The sequence below is a fragment of the Pongo abelii genome, chromosome 18 (assembly GCF_028885655.2).
Source record: "Pongo abelii isolate AG06213 chromosome 18, NHGRI_mPonAbe1-v2.0_pri, whole genome shotgun sequence".
Lineage (NCBI taxonomy): Eukaryota > Metazoa > Chordata > Mammalia > Primates > Hominidae > Pongo > Pongo abelii.
In genome coordinates, this window is record NC_072003.2 from 6,302,340 (window position 1) to 6,319,222 (window position 16,883).

General features: G+C 46.8%; 1 pseudogene; it reads right to left on the bottom strand.

The window, feature by feature from the left end:
- Positions 1-398: 398 nt before the first annotated feature.
- Positions 399-16,516, bottom strand: LOC129050678 (olfactory receptor 7E24-like; annotated as a pseudogene).
- Between the last annotated feature and the right edge of the window lie 367 nt (positions 16,517-16,883).

Consider the following 16,883-nt stretch of genomic DNA (forward strand, 5'->3'; position numbering starts at 1 on the left):
GGGTTTTTTGGGTTTTGGTTTTGTTTTCGTTGTTTTGAGACAGAGTCTCATTCTGTTGCCCAGGCTGGAGTGCGGTGGAGGGATCTCGGCTCACTGCAACTTCTGCATCCCGGGTTCAAGCTATTCTCCTGTCTCAACCTGCCGAGTAGCTGAGATGACAGGCGCCCGCCACTACACCCGGCTAATTTTTTTCTATTTTGAATAGAGACGGGGTTTCACCATGTTGGCCAGGCTGGTCTTGAACCCCTGACCTTGTGATTCACCTGCCTCAGCCTCCCAAAGGGCTGGGATTACAGGCGTGAGCCACCGCACCCCGCTTCCAAAAGTTTTCAGCAGAGCTCAGAGTTCTTAACCACAGGCACATCGGAGGAGCATTTTTGAAACGCTTTCCAGCTTCCTCAATAGGAATGGAAGCCAAACTCCGAATTGATGACTCCTTTGAAGAAGTCGAGAGCTGTAAGGAAAGCCAGGAACAGGGGAAAGGGAGAGATGCATCCCGAATGATCCTGTGCCCATTCTTTCTGGAATCCTTGATGTGATCTCAGCTGCCCTTTCTATACTTGACACAGTGATTGTGGCACCCACTGGTCTAGCTGTGGTCTTACAAGGAGCCCCCAAAGGGAAGGGCACAGTGAGCAGGGGCACCCACCTGAGTGACAAGGATTTGAGAGGGCAGGTTGGTTGCAGGGAGAGGACTGGCCAAATGCCATGTGTCTGGACTTAGACTGCCCGGTTCAAATTGGACCTCGCCCTTTTTGACTTCATGATCTAGTACGAGTTCTATGAAAAGGCGTTGATCCTTTTCTAGTCTGTAAAATCATCATGAAATGTGCACTAATAAAGTGGAGACTACGCAGATGAGATGAAACAAACTGCATAGAGCATAGAGCTCAGAGCCTGGCCTTCAGGAAGCCCTCAATAACGGTTCATGATGCCATGGTGTCTGTCGTCATCCTCTTTGTCCTCATCATCACCTTCATAATCTTTTTGTCGTTCTTAGGGAATAGTTTAGAGGGACTGATTCCCTGCTATCATGGGTGAGATGTCTATGAAAAGGACAACCAGTGGGGGAGGAAAGCAAAATTTTGAATAAGATGTCTGAGACCCCCATCACAACCAAGAACAGAAACTCCACAGTCTGCTGAGCGCACAGTTTGCATATTGGTCTCCTCCCATCTGCCCACCGCACTCTCCTGTTTGTGCTGAGGAGGAGGAAGGAAACCAAGGCTCCGGACCGTCCCTCAGCACTCACTTGAAGGGGTGGCCTGCCCCTCCACACCTGTGGGTATTTCTAGTCGGGTGGGATGAGAGACTGAGGAAAGAAATAAGACACAGGGACAAAGTAGAGAGAAACAACAGTGAGCCCAGGGGAGCGGCGCTCAGCATACCAAGGATCTGCAGAGGCACCGGCCTCTGAGCTCCCTCAGTTTTTATTGATTATTAGTTTTATTATTTTAGCAAAAAAAAAATGTAGTAGGAGGGCAGGGTGATAAGAAGGAGAAGGTCAGCAACGAACAGGTGAGCAACAGAATCTATGTCATAAGGAAGTTCCAGGGAAGCTACCGTGACTGGAGATGCACGTAAGCCAGATTTATGTTTCTCTCCACCCAAACATCTCAGTGGAGTAAAGAATAACAAGGCAGCATTGCTGCAAACGTGTCTCGCCTCCCACCATAGGGCGGTTTTTCCCCCATCTCAGAATTGAACAAATGTACGATCGGGTTTTATACCGAGACATTCAGTTCCCAGGGGCAGGCAGGAGACAGTGGCCTTCCTCTCTCTCAACTGCAAGAGGCTTTCCTCTTTGACTAATCCACCTCAGCACAGACCCTTTACTGGTGTAGGGCTCGGGGACGGTCAGGTCTTTCTCATCCCACGAGGCCACATTTCAGACTATCACATGGGGAGAATCCTTGGACAACACGCCGCTTTCAAGGGCAGAGGTCCCTGCGGCTTTCCACAGTGTATTGTGCCCCTGGTTTATTGAGACTAGAGAATGGCGATGATTTCTACCAAGTATACTTCGTGGAAACATCTTGTTAACAAGGCACGTCCTGCACAGCCCTAGATCCCTTAAACCTTGATTTCATACAACACATGTTTTTGTGAGCTTCAGGTTGGGTCAAAGTGGCTGGGGCAAAGCTACACATTAAAAACATCTCAGGAAAGCAATTGTTGAAAATACAGGTCTTTTTCAAAATGAAGTCTCTTATGTCTTTCCTTTCTACATAGACACAGGAACAGTCTGATCTCTCTTTCTTTTGCCTACACTCACTGAACTGCCCTTCCCCTCTGCTGGGCCATGACCGCGGAGAACAGGTCCAGTGTCCTCCCTGTGTGTAGCACGGTGGAGGCTCAGACTCCGTCCTCGAGGCTGGCAAGAAGACAGGGTGAGACATGAGCCTCCTGATACAGGTGACAGGTGTGGAACCCACAGGACTGGAACCTCACACTGCAGGGCTGGAGGCACAGACTATTTACTATTCTGTGGTCTGGGGAGCTCAAGGCACAGAGCTCCTCATTAGCCAGAGTCGCCCAAGTTCCCCAGCCTCTAAGGATTTCCTCACAATAATTCAAGAAGGATAGGAGAACAGTGAGTGTCCATAGACGCTTTGGGGCTCTTCCTCTCATCAGGAGAAAGCTGGTGTGTATTCTTCGCTTCTTTCTTTTCTTTTGAAAGATCCAACTGCTTTAATTTTCATCTTTAATTATGGGCAAATATACCACGTATAAATATTAAAAATTGTGAATATATATTAGTTCATATAGAATGGCCAGTATAAACATTTACAATTTCCACTCTTTTTCAGTTTACAGTTTAATGACATTAATTACGTTCACATTGTTCAGCAGCCATCACCGCCACCGTCTCCGGAACAGTTTTATCTTTCAAAATGGAAATTGCACCCATTTAGCAAGCTCTCCACTCCTCTCTCTCGCCCACCCCTGGGGGCCACCTTTCTAGTTTGCAACTCTATGAGTTTAACGACTCCAGACACTTGATAGAAAAGTGGAATCATACCGTGTTTAATTTTTTTGGTTTGGAGACAGAGTCTTTCTCTGTCGTTCAGGCTGGAGTGCGGTGGTGTGATCTCGGCTCACTGCAACCTCCACATCGTGGGTTCAAGCGATTCTTGTGTCTCAGTCTCACGAGTAGCTGGGATTACAGGCGTCCGCCACCACGCCCAGCTAATTTTTGTATTTTTAATAGAGACGAGCTTTCACCATATTGACCAGGCTGGTCTCGAACTCCTGACCTTAAGTGATCCACCTGGCTCAGCCTCCCAAAGTGCTGGGGTCACAGGTGCGAGCCACTGAGCCTGGGCGTGTTTATCCTTTTGGGATTTATTTATTTCACTGACGATAATGTCTTCGAGGTTCATCCATGCTGCGGTCTGAGTCAGAAGTGCCTGTCCTTTTTTTTGTTTGTTTGTTTGACTTTGTTTTGTTTTGCGTTTCCATGCAGTCTCACTCTGTCGCCCAGGCTGGAGTGCTGCGGCACAATCTGGGCTCAGTGCAACCTCCGCCTCCCGGGTTCCAGCGATTCTTGTGCCTCAGCCTCCCGAGTAGCTGGGACTATAGGCACACGCCACCACGCTCGTCTCATGTTTTGCATTTTCACTAGAGACAGGGTTTCACCAAGATGGCCAGGCTTGTCTTGAATTCCTGACCTCAGGTGATCCGCCCACCTCGTTCTTCCAAGATGTTGCGATTACAGGCGTGAGCCGCCGCACCGGCCAAAAGTGCCTGCCTTTTTAAGGCTGGAGAGTCTTCCATTGTATGAAGGAACTGCAGTGCGCTTTTTCATTCATCTGTCCACGAACCCTTGGGTTGCTTCCACATTTTGGCTGTTGCGAATAATGCTGCTATGAGCGTGTGTGTACAAATCTGTCTTCCACTCCTGGCTTCTAGTTCTTTTTGGTAGGTACCCACAAATGCAACTGCGGGAACATCTGAGCATACTGTTTCTAATTTTTCCAGTGCACGCCATACTACTTTCCCCGTTCCTTCACGGTTTTACATTCCCTCCGATCGTATTGGAGCATTCCTATTTCCTTCTAGTCTCACCAATGCTTGTTTGTTGATCGTATCCATCCTAATGTGTGGTATCTCATTCTTTGTTTGATTTGCGCTTCCCTATGGTTAGTGATTTTGAACATCATTTTAGATGCTTATTGGCCATTGCTATATCTTCTTTAGGGACACGTCTACTCGAGTCTTCTGACCATTGTTGATGGAATGCTTTGGGTTTCTTGTTGTTTAGTTCTAGCTGTTCTTTATATATGATGGATATCAGCCTCTTTTGAGATATATGATTTGCAAATATTTTTCCTAATCCACGGGTTATCTTTTCACTCAGTTCACAGTGTTTTTCGCTGCACAAAAGTGTCTGTCATTTAGATGTAATCCAAGGAATCTAATTTTCTTTTGTTGCCTATGCTTTTGGTGTCATATCCCAGAGAGCATTGCCCAATCTGATGTCATGAAAGTGTGGCCAATGATTTCTTTTAGGCATATGATACTTTTAGCCCTTGGGGTTAGGTCTTTGATCCAGTTTGTGTTAATTTTTGCACCTGGTGTGACACGGGGTCCACCTTCATTCTTCTGCATGTGGAAATCAAGTTTCTCCGACACCATTTCTTGAAAAGGCTGCTTTTCCAGCAATGAGCTTTCTTAGTACTCATGTTAAAAATCATTTGAACCTATAGGTGAGAAGTTATTTCTGGGCTCAAAAACAAACGAACAACAACCGACAACAGATAAGGATACAGCATGGGCTGGGCGCGGTCGCTCACGCCTGTAATCCCAGCAGTTTGGGAGGCCGAGGCGGGCGGATCACCGGAGGTCAGGAGTTGAAGACCAGCCTGAGCGACAGCGAGAAACCCCCATCTCTACCAGAAATACAACATTAGCTGGGCAGCTGGCGCATGCCTGTAATCCCAGCTACTCGGGAGTTGGAGGCAGGAGAATCGCTTGAACGCAGGAGGCAGAGGTTGCGGTGAGCCAAGATTGCACCATGACACTCCAGCCTGGGCAACAAGAGCGAAATTCCATCTCAAAACAAAAAACAAAAAACAAAAAACCAGCATGATATCAAGAGCAGAAAGAGAAGAGCTTAAAAACCAGCATAATGAGAAAGTTAGGAAGCTTCTTACCAAAGCATCTGGAAATATGCAAGCAATTCTTGTGAACTAAAATGTTCATACTGTACTATCAAACACTAGAACTCACTCATTCCATCTTTCTGTATTTTGGGACCCAATTATCCACTTGTCTTCATTCCCCATCCCACCGCTTTTCTTCCTAGCATCTGCTAACCACCTTTATACTTTCCACCTTCCTGAGATTCCTTTTGTGTGTAGGTGTGTGTGGGATGGAGTCTCTTTCTGTTGCCCAGGTTGGAGTACACAGGCACAGTCCGGGCTCACTGCAACCTCCGCCTCCCGAGTTCAAGCGCTTCTTGGGCCTCAGTCCTCCGAGTAGCTGAGACTACAGACACCCATCACCACGCCTGGCAAATTGTTTCTGTTTTCTATAGAGACGGGGTTTCACCATGTTGGCCAGGCTGGTCTCAAATTCCTGGACTGAAGTGATCCGTGCGACTCGGCCTCCCACAGCGCTGGGATTACAGGCTTGAGCCACCACATCTGGCCAAGGTTTCCTTTTTTCTTCCTACATAGAGGTGAGGACACGAAATATTTGTCATCGTCTGCCTGGCTTATTTCATTTAATATACAGACCTGCAATCTCACCCATTTTGTCCGCAGCGGAGAGGATTTTCTTCCTTTTTAGGCTGAATAATACTTCATTGGGTGTGTATGCCACAGTTTCTTAATTGAAACAAATTTCTAAGAGCAAATATTTTTAAAATAGCAGGAATGTGAAACTTCAGGGATACTGTGCCCATTTTATTCTTTTCTATTTCCCATCTTATGTATACGCAAGTGTATAACAAAGCAGCAATCAATGTGTGTATACATCTATAACTTCAACAAATGTGAAATGTAAATGCTAAGCGGTGGCTGGGCGCAGTCGCTCATGCCTGTAATCCCAGCACTTTGGGAGGCGGAAGCGGGTGGATCACCTGTGGTGGGGAGTTCAAGACCAGCCTGACCAAAATGGAGAAACACTGTCTCTACTAACAATACAAAAAAAAAAAAAAAAAAATTAGCCAGGCATGGTAGCGCATGCCTGTAATCCCAGCTACTTGGAAGGCTGAGGCAGGAGAATTGCTTGAATACGGGAGGCAGAGGTTGCAGTGAGCCAGACCGTGCCATTGAACTCCAGCCTGGGCAACAAGGGTGAAACTCTGACTCAAAAAAAAAAAAAAAAAAAAAAAAAAAAAAACGAAAAGAAAGAAATAGAAAATGCGAAAATGCGAAATGGTAAGAAAAAACAGCATAATAAACATTTGTGTGGTGTTGATGGACAATGCATTTGAAGATAATATTTGAAGAAATTATAATTAATTTCTGTTCTTACTCATTGGAGCTTGATGCCTCTAAAAGCTTCGTCATTGGAACCACCTCTGGTGCTTTAAAAGAAAAAAAAACAAAAATCCGCGTACTCACACAGGTGCAAGGAAATCCGAATCTTAGGTGTTGAGACCCAGGCCTCATCATGTGTTAGCTCCCCAGGTGATTTGACTCAAAGCCAAGATTGAGGAACGGCGACATTTATCTCTACACATAACCTGCCTAAATAGATTCTCTAGAAGCAGTTTATGAAGAAATTCCACATGAACTGTGGAAGAGGATATGAATTTGATGTACAGTATGTCCTCACTTAACATCTTTGAAAGTCTCTTGGAAACTTCACCTCGAAGCAAAATTATGTATAGTGAAACCACTTATTTTTCATCAACAGTATAACTACACAACTTTGAATAACCAATGGTGTTGGAGGACCTCCTGTACATTGTTTCCATAAAGTCAGTTTTCAGGGAATTCCAAAATGAAGTGAGGACTTCGTGTATATAAAAAGATGGTGGTGATTCCACCTGGATGACCGGGTTATTGCTCAGAAACTAAAAGGGGCCGCCTAGGTATAGAGGATTCTGTCATGAGGTTTCTGCTAAACAAAGGATCCCAGAATACTCACCCATTCCAGTTAAAGGCATAACGAAGAAAGCAATATTCACAAAGGAAATGCGGAAAGGAATAAAAGCCATCAAGCCACAAAAATAATGTGACTAAGGGGCAGGATTTGCAGATGTAGAGATTGAATGTTGTTGCCCTTTCTCACCCACACAAGAAAAAGGATGGAACAGATCATGAGATTCGACTGTTCTGCTGCGCAGCCTCCGCAGGGCACTTGGTATGTCCCTGTTTCTCAGGCTGTAGATGAAAAGGTTCAGCATGGGGGTGAGCACAGCGTACATCACTGATGCCACCACACCATTCCTGGGGGGTGGTGACACAGCTGAAGTCAGGTACATGCCAATGCCTGTTCCGTCAAATCAGCAAACAACTGCTAGGTGAGAGCCGCAGGTGGAGAAGGCTTCCTACTTCCCATCTGACGATGAAATCCTTAGAATGGAGGGGACAATTTTATAGTAAGACAAAAGGATCCCTGAAACGACAAGAAAACCCAACATAGTACTACCGAAATCTATGAATATGCTATCGATGACGCTGTCAGAACAGGCAAGTTTGAGAAGTTGAGAGGGGTCACAGACAAAATGAGAGATTTCCACATTCTTGATGATGGTGAATTGTAACACAATCCAACTGGGCAGCTGGCAATCCAACAGGCTAAGGAAAAAGGACACCAAAACGAAGAAGACACAGAGGTGAGGATTCACGATGACTGGGTAGTGCAGAGGGCGACAGATGGCTACAAAGCAGTCATAGGCCATCACAGGCAGAAGCATGTCTTCTATACATGCAAAAAGGACCAAGAAAGACATCTGTGTCAGGCAGCCCGCATGAGAGATGACTCTGCTATGTGACTGCATGTCCACAATCATCTTGGGAACCGTGGCCGAGGTGAAACCCATGTCAGCCCAGCACAGGTTGGAGAGGAAGAAGTACATGGGGGTGTGGAGGGGGGAGTCAGAGCTGACAGCCAGGATGCTGAGCAGGTTCCTCAGCACCGTGACCAGATACGTGGACAGGGACAGGGAGAGCAAAGCGAGGACGGGCTGCAGTTCTGGATCCTCTGAGAGTCCCAGGAGGAGGAATTCTCAGACACCTGTGAGATTCCGTGGCTCTGTGTGTCTTGGACACCTTGAGAAGGAAAGAGGATTGGAAAAATAAAAGAGAAAAACCAGCCCTTAATGCTGGATGCAAGCAATTCACAAGGAACACTTTCACACTTGGGGACCATACACCGCCAGCAATGTTTCTCAGCTGTGACAATTCCAAAAATCTCAGAATTATTACGTGGTTTACTTTTTTGCTATACAAGTCTTTCTGTACATACCACTTTAGAGAAAATCCACTGAAGAATATTAGAAGACCAAAACGTCATATATAACAAATCCGTGATCTCAGTAAAATACGGCCTACTCTTTTCAGAAAAAATACAATGCAATGAAAATGTCCTTCTCTCTTTAAGAAAAAGATCTCATCTAATTGAAAGAAATTAAGAAGCCGTGAAATACACTCTATTTTATTCTGACACCGTGCTGCAAGTTCCTGTGATGTAGAATATGTAAAAGGACGACACAAGAGCTAGGACCCCATTATCTAAAACCGAAATCGAAGCTTATAGTTCTCAATCGGAGGACCTTTTCACGTGCCTGTTACTTTTCATAGTTATTATCATCCTTAGGTCTTCTGACATCATTTCTTCATAAAAGTACACGCACACTCAAATATGGGAGCTGTGTTTCCAAATGAATTGAATATATAACTCTTGGCTCAGCACCATGCCTCACACCTGTAATCCCAGCACTTTGGGCGGCCGAGGCTGATGGATCACCTGAGGTCAGGACTTCCAGAACAGCCTGGCCCACGTGGTGAAACCCCGTCTCCAGTGAAAATAAAAAAAAATTAGCCGGGTGTGGTGGCGCGTAAACCTAGCTACTCGGGAGGCTGAAGCAGGAGAATCCCTTCGAACCTGGAAGGCAGAGATTGGACACCCCGTGATAGGATTTTTGATATCCTAGGGAGATATTGCTCCTGACAGCAGAGTGGGCGTACACCCTGTGATATTATCTGTAATATCCTAGAAAGATATTGCTCCTAATATCAGGGTGGCGCTACACCCTGTGATATTAATTGTAATGTCCTACAGAGATATGACTCCTAAGAATACAGTGGGTGTACAACCTGTGATATTATTCATAATATATTACAGAGATACGACTCCTGGTATCACAGTGAGTGTACACCATGTTTCTACACCCTGTGATCTTATTTGTAACAACTTAGAGGAATATTACAGCTAATATCAAAGTGGGGGTACACCCTGCGATGTTATTTGTTATCTACTAGGTAGATGTTACTCTTAATATCACAGTGAGTGTACATTATGTGTGTAGAGACTGTGAAATTATTCATAATACCCTAGGAAGATATTACTCCTAATATCACAGTGGGTGTACACCCTGTGATATTACTTGTAATCACCTAGGGAGATACGATTCCTAATATTACAGTGGGTGTACACTCTGTGATGTTATTTGTAATGTCCTAGGAAGAGATTACTCCTAATATCAAAGTGGATGTACACCATGTGTGTACACTCTGTGATCTAATTCGTAATATCACAGAGAGATATTTCTCCTATTATCACAGTGGGTGTACATTCTGATATGATTCGTAGTATCCTAGAGAGATATTGCTCCCAGTATCACAGTGGGGGTACACCCTGTGATATTATTCATAATATCCTAGAGAGATATTACCTCTAATATCAGAGTTTCTGTACACCCTGCGGTATTATTCATAATATCCTAGGGAGTTATTATCCCTAACATCACAGAGCATGTACACCATGGGTGGACACCCGGTGATGTTATTGGTAATATCCTAGGGGGATATTACCCTTAATGTCACAGTGGGTGTTCACCATGTGTGTATGCACTGAGATGTTACTCGTAATATCGTAGGGAGAAATTACACCTAAGGTTACAGTGGGTGTACACCATGTGTTTCTGTTGTGTGATGCTACTGGTAATATCTCAGAAAGTTATTAGTCCTAGTGCCACGGTGGGTGTATACCATGTGTGTCCACTCTGTGATGTTATTCGTATTATCCTAGGGAGGTAGTTCTCATAACATCGCCGTGGGTGTACATCAGGTATGTACTCCCTGTGGTCTTATTGACTATGTCCTGCGTTGATAGTACTCCTAATATCACCGTGCGTGCGCACCATGTGTGTACATTCTGTGATGGTGTTCGTAGTATCCTAGGGAGATATCACTCCCGATGTCATAGTGGGTGTACAGCCTTGTGATATTCTTGGTAGTATCCTTGGGATGTATTATTACTCGTGTTATCACAGTGGGTGTACACCCTGTGATAGTATTTGTAATATCCTAGGGAAATATCATTGTATACCCTGTGATATTGTTTGGGACATTTGAGGGAGCTATTTCTCTTAAAGTCAGAGTGGGTGTACACCCTGTAATATTCTTCCTAATATCACAGCGGGTGTACACCGTGAGTGATATTTTTTTCTAATATCCAGCGGGGGAGAGGATGATATTGCTTCCAGTATCACAGAAGGTGTACACCCCCCTGTGATATTGTTCCTAATATCCAGGGAAGGAGAGGATGACATTATTCGCAATATCACTGGGGGTGTACCACCTCCCGCCGGGATATTGTTCTTAATATCCGGAGGTGGGGAGAATGATGTTACTCCCAATATCACAGGGGTGTACACCACCCCTGTTTGTAAACACCCCCTGTTGTATTGTTCCAAATGGCCTGTGAAAGAGTAAATATGACTCCCATTATCGCGGGGGGTGTTGAGCCCTGATGATACTGTTTTCTAACATCCAGGGAAGGAGAGTATGCTATTACTCCCAAGATCGCAGGGGTTGTACACCCTTTTGTGTTTTTGTGCCCAATATCCAGGAAAATAGAGGATGATATTACTCCCAATATCGAAGTAATTGTACAGCTCCCCTGTGATATGCTTCCTCATATCCAGACAGGAAAAGAATGAGATTACTGCCAACAGCGTAGGGAACGTATACCCGCGCTGTGATATCTTTCTTTCCCAGTATCCAGGTGGGGAGACGATCATATTCCTTCCAATGTCGCAGGGTGTGTACACCCCCTCTGTGATCTCGTTGCTAACATCCAGGTTTGGGGAGGATGACATTACTCCCAATATCGCAGGGGGTGTACACACCCCTGTGAAAATCTTCCTCTATTCAGAGGGAGAGAGGATGATATTACTCCCAGTACCGCAGGGGGTTTACACAGCCCTGTGATACTCTTCCTAATATCCACAGGGAGAGAGGATGATAGTACTCCCAATATCGCAGGGGGTGTACACAACCCTGTGATATTGTTCCTAAGATCCAGAGCGAAAGAGGATGATACGACTCTCAATATCGCAGTTGGCGTACACCCCTCCTGTCCTATTGTTCTGAATACCCTGGGAGGGAGAGGATGAAGTTACGTTGAATATGGCAGGGAATGCACACCCTCCCCCTCTGATACCCTTCCTGATGTCCAGGGGAAGAGAGGAAAATTTTACCCCCAATATCGCAGAGGCAGTACACCCCACCTGTGATGTTGTTCCCAATATGCAAGGGGGGAGAGGATGATACTATTCTCAATATCGCAGGGCTGTTCACATCCCCAGTGACATTTTTCCTAATATCTAGGGGAGAGACAATTGTATGACAGCAAAGGTCGCAGGGTCTCTACGTCCCTTCCTGATATTGTTCCTAATATCCAGGGGGGAAGAGGATGGTATCAAATATGAAAGGGGGTGTACACCCCCCACCCCTACGATATTGTTCTTAATCATCGTGAGGGGAGACGATGATATCACTCCAAGTATCGCAGGGGTTGTTCGCCACCCCCTGTGATATCGTTTCTGATATCCACGGGGGGAGAAAATCATATTACTTCCAATATTGCAGGTGGCGTATACCCCACCTGAAATACGGCACCGAATATCCAAAGAGGGAGAGGATGGTATTAATACCAATATCGAAGTGTCTGTACACGCCCCTTGTGATATGGTTTTTAATATCCAGTGGGCGGGAGGATGATATTAGTGCCAACATGCCAGAGGGTGTACACTACCCCTGTGATATTGTCCCTAACTTCCAGAGGGGAGAGGATGATATCACTCCCAATATCTCAGAAGCTGTACATCCCCTGTGATATTGTTCATCATATCCAGGGAGGCGAAGGATGACATTCCATTGAATTTCACGACAGTACTACACGCACAGTGTGATATTGTTCCTAATATCCGAGAAGGGAGAGGATGATATTATTCCCAATCAAGTAGTGGGTGTACGTTACGCCTGTGTTATTGTCTCTAATATCCGGGGCCGCGGGAGTGGGGGAGAGGATAATATTCCCTCAAATTTAGCAGGTGGTTTGACGCCCCTTGTGGTGTTGTTTTAAATATCTCGCGGGGAAGACAATAGTATTATTTTTGATAGTCCGATTCATCTGCTCCACCTTTCTGGGGCTCTGAGGCCGGGAGGCGCCATGCAGTTTCCGTGGGATCCCCAATACCTTTGCCGTCTTCTGTACCAAGGGAGCCTAAAACGCAGGCCCGTTTATCTGAGCCGATCCGTAAGGGCAGTCGAAATCTAGGTATCAGATCTCGAAGAAGCACACGGGTTACTTCACGAGCTTTCTCAGTTGGTGTTGGATAGGCCGCCACCCACCCAGAGTAGGTACGCACGCCCAAGAACTAGTAAATACTTGTTACCTCCACACTTTGGCATCTCTGTGAAGTCTACCTGGAGATCTTCAAAGGGGGCTGCTCCATAAGCTCGTATGCCGGGCGGAACGGCTGGACCTTGCCTCGCATCATGCTGTCGGCAGGTAACACACCGCTGCCTCACCGTTTTGGCAAGGGCTGACAAAGGCGAGATGTAGAAATACCGGCCTAACAACTCTTTCAGTGACTCCTGACCTCGATGGGTGGTTTCTTGCACAGCCAGTACAACTGCAACTCCTAGCAGCTGTGGCACAGCTACGCTCCCATCTGGTAACCGAATCCATCCTTCCTCCATCACTTGTCCTTCCCTCTACCTGGAGAATGTCCTTTTCTTTTTTAGAAGAAGTAGGTCCAAGATCAGGTACTTGAGGGAGCACTGATGCCCAGAAGGGGGCAGATGCTGCTTTTCGAGCCTCTGAGTCAGCGCGGGAATTCCCCAAACCCACCGAGGTGGAAGCTCGCTGGTGTCCTCTGCAATGCCTAACTGCCACCTTGTGGGGTTTCCATACTGCTTCTAATCATTGCAAGGTTTCTTGTTGATATTTTCTGTCTTTTCCCTCAGAGTTCAATAGGCCCTTTTCTTTCTATCATGCTCCATGCACTCGAAGGGTTAAAAAGACACCGAGAATCAGTGTAAATGTTTACAGTCTCACCCTCACTGAGTCCTAAGGCCCGAATTAAAGCAATGAGTTCAGCTTTCTGGGCTGAAGTGGCCTGGGGCAACGATCTGGCTTCAACAAGAGTGTCCAGGGTTACCACTGCATACCCTGCACCTCTCTCTCCTTGGGGGTTGAAGAAGCTGCTCCTATCCACGTATAGTTCCCAGTCTACTGATGCCCAAGTCCGGTCCCGGAGGTCAGGTCTGCCAGAGTCGACTGAGTCCAAGACTTCCACACAATCAGGCTCGACAGGGCTCTCTGATACCGGGAGCAAGGTGGCGGGTGTAGGGTGTTACAAACTTCAATGGTTATACGAGGATTTTCACAGAGCCAAGTTTGGTACTTGGTGAGTCTGGCATTCGGTAGCCGACGATGTCCTTTAGCGTTCATGAAAGTCACCACAGCATGGGGGCCCTTTATGTTCAGGTTTTGCCCAAGAGTCAGCTTATTTGCTTCTTGTTCTAGCAGGGCAGTTGCTGCCAAGGCCCTCAAACAGGGGGCCATCCTTTAGTAGACCCGTCTAGTTGTTTAGAGAGGTAGGCCGCCGGCCTTGGCCGGAGCCCAACCGTTTGGGTTCAAAGTCCAGCTGCCATCTTTTCTCTCTCTGATGCATAGAATGGAAAAGGCTTTGTCAGATCGAGTAGCCCCAGGGCTAGGGCTGCCAGAAGTTTTTCCTTTAACTCATGAAAGACTTGCTGTTGTTGGGATCTGCATTCCAAAGGTTCCCGGTCCCCGCCCCCTTTGGGACCTCATACAAAGGCTTGGCTAATACTGCAAAGTTTGGGATCCACAGTCTACAAAACCCCACAGCTCCTAAGAATTGTCTCACCTGCTTTCTGCTCTTGGGCTCCACTAGATTGCAAATGACCTGCTTTCTTTCTGATCCCGGGCTGCGTTCCGAGCCCTGTCAGATAGTAAATCCCAAGTCACGTACCTGCTGTCGGCAGATCTGAGCTTTCTTCTTGGACATCTTATACCCACAGTCCTCCAGGTGCCGGTGTAGGGCATCTGTTCCCTTGGCACACCCGACTGCCGTGGGGTGTCCCAGCAGAAGGTCATCAACCTACTGGAGCAACACACAGCCTAGGTCTCTGGTGGGAAACTTCTGGAGGTCTCGAGGCAACGCCTCCCCGAAGGTGGTGGGGGAGTTCTTGAACCCTTGGGGAAGCCCGGTCCAAGTGTACTGAGTAGTGACACCTGACTCCGGATCTTCCCACTGAAAGGCAAACAGCCTCTGCCTCTCAGGGGCTAATCTGATAGGAAAGAAAGCATCTTTCAGGTCCAAGCAGGTGAAGCAGCTGTCCTCAGCTGGCAGCAACCCCAACAATGTGGACGGGTTAGGTACTGTTGGATGTCAAGTCAGTGTAGCTTGATGAAGCAAGCGCAAATCCTGTACCGGCCGGTAGTCCTTGGTCCGTGGCTTGGGAACAGGCAGGAGGGGAGTGTTCCATGGAGACTGACAAGGAACAAGAATTGCAACAGTTCTTAGGTGCTTGAGACGGACCTGGATACCTTGAAGAGCTTCTCTGGAGACCGGGTCCTGTTTTTGCCTAACCCGCTGGGCCCCAGTCTTAACTGGCCAATCCCGGAGGGTTGTCTTCTGCCCGTACTCTTGGCCACCGCTTAGCCAGAGCTGGCCTTCTCTCTTGGCCCGGCTCAGTTCAGAAAAGTCTCCATTCCTCCTCTCGGGGTTCCATAAGGGTCACAATGACTCCCGTTCCGGGTAACTTTAGCAGCAAAGAGCCGTGCTCTGTCAGAGAGATCGTGGCTCTCAGCTTGCTGAGCAAGTCCCTTCCCCAAAAGGTCAAGGGACAGTCAGGCATGTACCATAACTGATGAATGACTTTATGTCCTCCTACAGTACAAGTCCGAGGCAAGCCTACAGCTTGCTTTGCTGAAACCCCCGTGGCTCCGATGACGTCAATAGTCTTTTTGGATAAGGGGGCGACCGGGGCGGTTACTAGCGAATGTTCAGCACCGCTATCTCCAAGAAAGTCAATGTCTCCACCCCCGACTGTCATTCTGACCAGTGGCTCTTTGGGGACACTTGAGCCCGGTCTCCCTCAGTCCAAGAACCCTCCTGCCGGGTTGAGCAGGGCCCCTTCCTCCTTGTCCGGGGCCTCCTGCTCTGAGTCATCTTGTTTTCTTTTGAGTTGAGGGCATTTGTTCTTCCACCGTCCTATTTCTTTACCATCAGCACACTGGTTACGCTGCAAACTCTGACAGCCAAGCTGAGTTCCTTTCCCAGGGCCCCCCTTCCCTTGCCTCTTTGTGGGGGCCCCTGTGATTGCTGCAGCTAGCAAACAGGTCGGTGTTTCGCCGGGCCTGACCTCCATTGTCTTCGCCGTTTTCCTGACGGCTTACTGCATCCCTGATTACAAACACCTGGCTAGCTATTTCTAGTAATTGTGATGTGTTCATCCCTGCAAGTCCAGCGTGTTTCTGCAGTTTTCTTCTCATGTCTTCTGCGCTTTGACGGACTAAAGCCATGTGAATCATGCGCTGATTTTCAGGGCTATCGGGATGAAAGGGAGTATACATAGCATAGGCCTCACACAGTCTCTGGTAGAATTGTGCCGGACTTTCTTCTTTTCCCTGAATGACCTCAGAGACCTTGTTAACGTTTGTGGCCTTCTGAGCTCCCCTCATTAATCCTTCCAAGAGAGCTTCCCCGTCTCGGTTTAGCCTTTGCATATTCTCTCTTTCATGTGGGTCCAACTGGGGGTCGGTTCCTGGCAACTGGGTCCTTCCATATTCTTTGGGGTTTTGATAATCAGCAGGTGCATGCTCCTCTAGCCACTTAGTTGCTGCTTGGAGGACTCTCCGCCTTTCTTCGCTGTTAAAGAGGAACATGAGCAACTGGTGCCAATCAGCCCAGGTGTGGTTGTGGGTCTGGATAACAGTTTGGAGCAAATCAATTAGGGCTGGCGGCTTTTCGCTATAGGGCGGTGTATTGTTTTTCCAGTTGAGAAGGTCGACGGAGGTGAAGGGCTGGTATCCAAAAACACGCCTCCCCGACACGTGACCATCCTCATCTATCCCAGTATACCGCTGCTCTCTCAGGGGCATTTGTACCCACGTTTTGGGTCGTACACGAGCTGCCGAGGAAGGGGTGGAAGGGCGCAATGTGACTTACCGCAATTAATCATCTCAATTATTAATTGACACTAATAATTATCAATATTAATGATTGATAATATAATTTTTAAATCAATACCGATAACAAGGATAATGAATATTCAATAGTTATACTAACGATAACAATAAATGATTAATATTAATGATTAATGACGCCTGATATTAATAGCTGATATTGATCTTATTCGTTAGAAAACAGTAATACTAGCTCC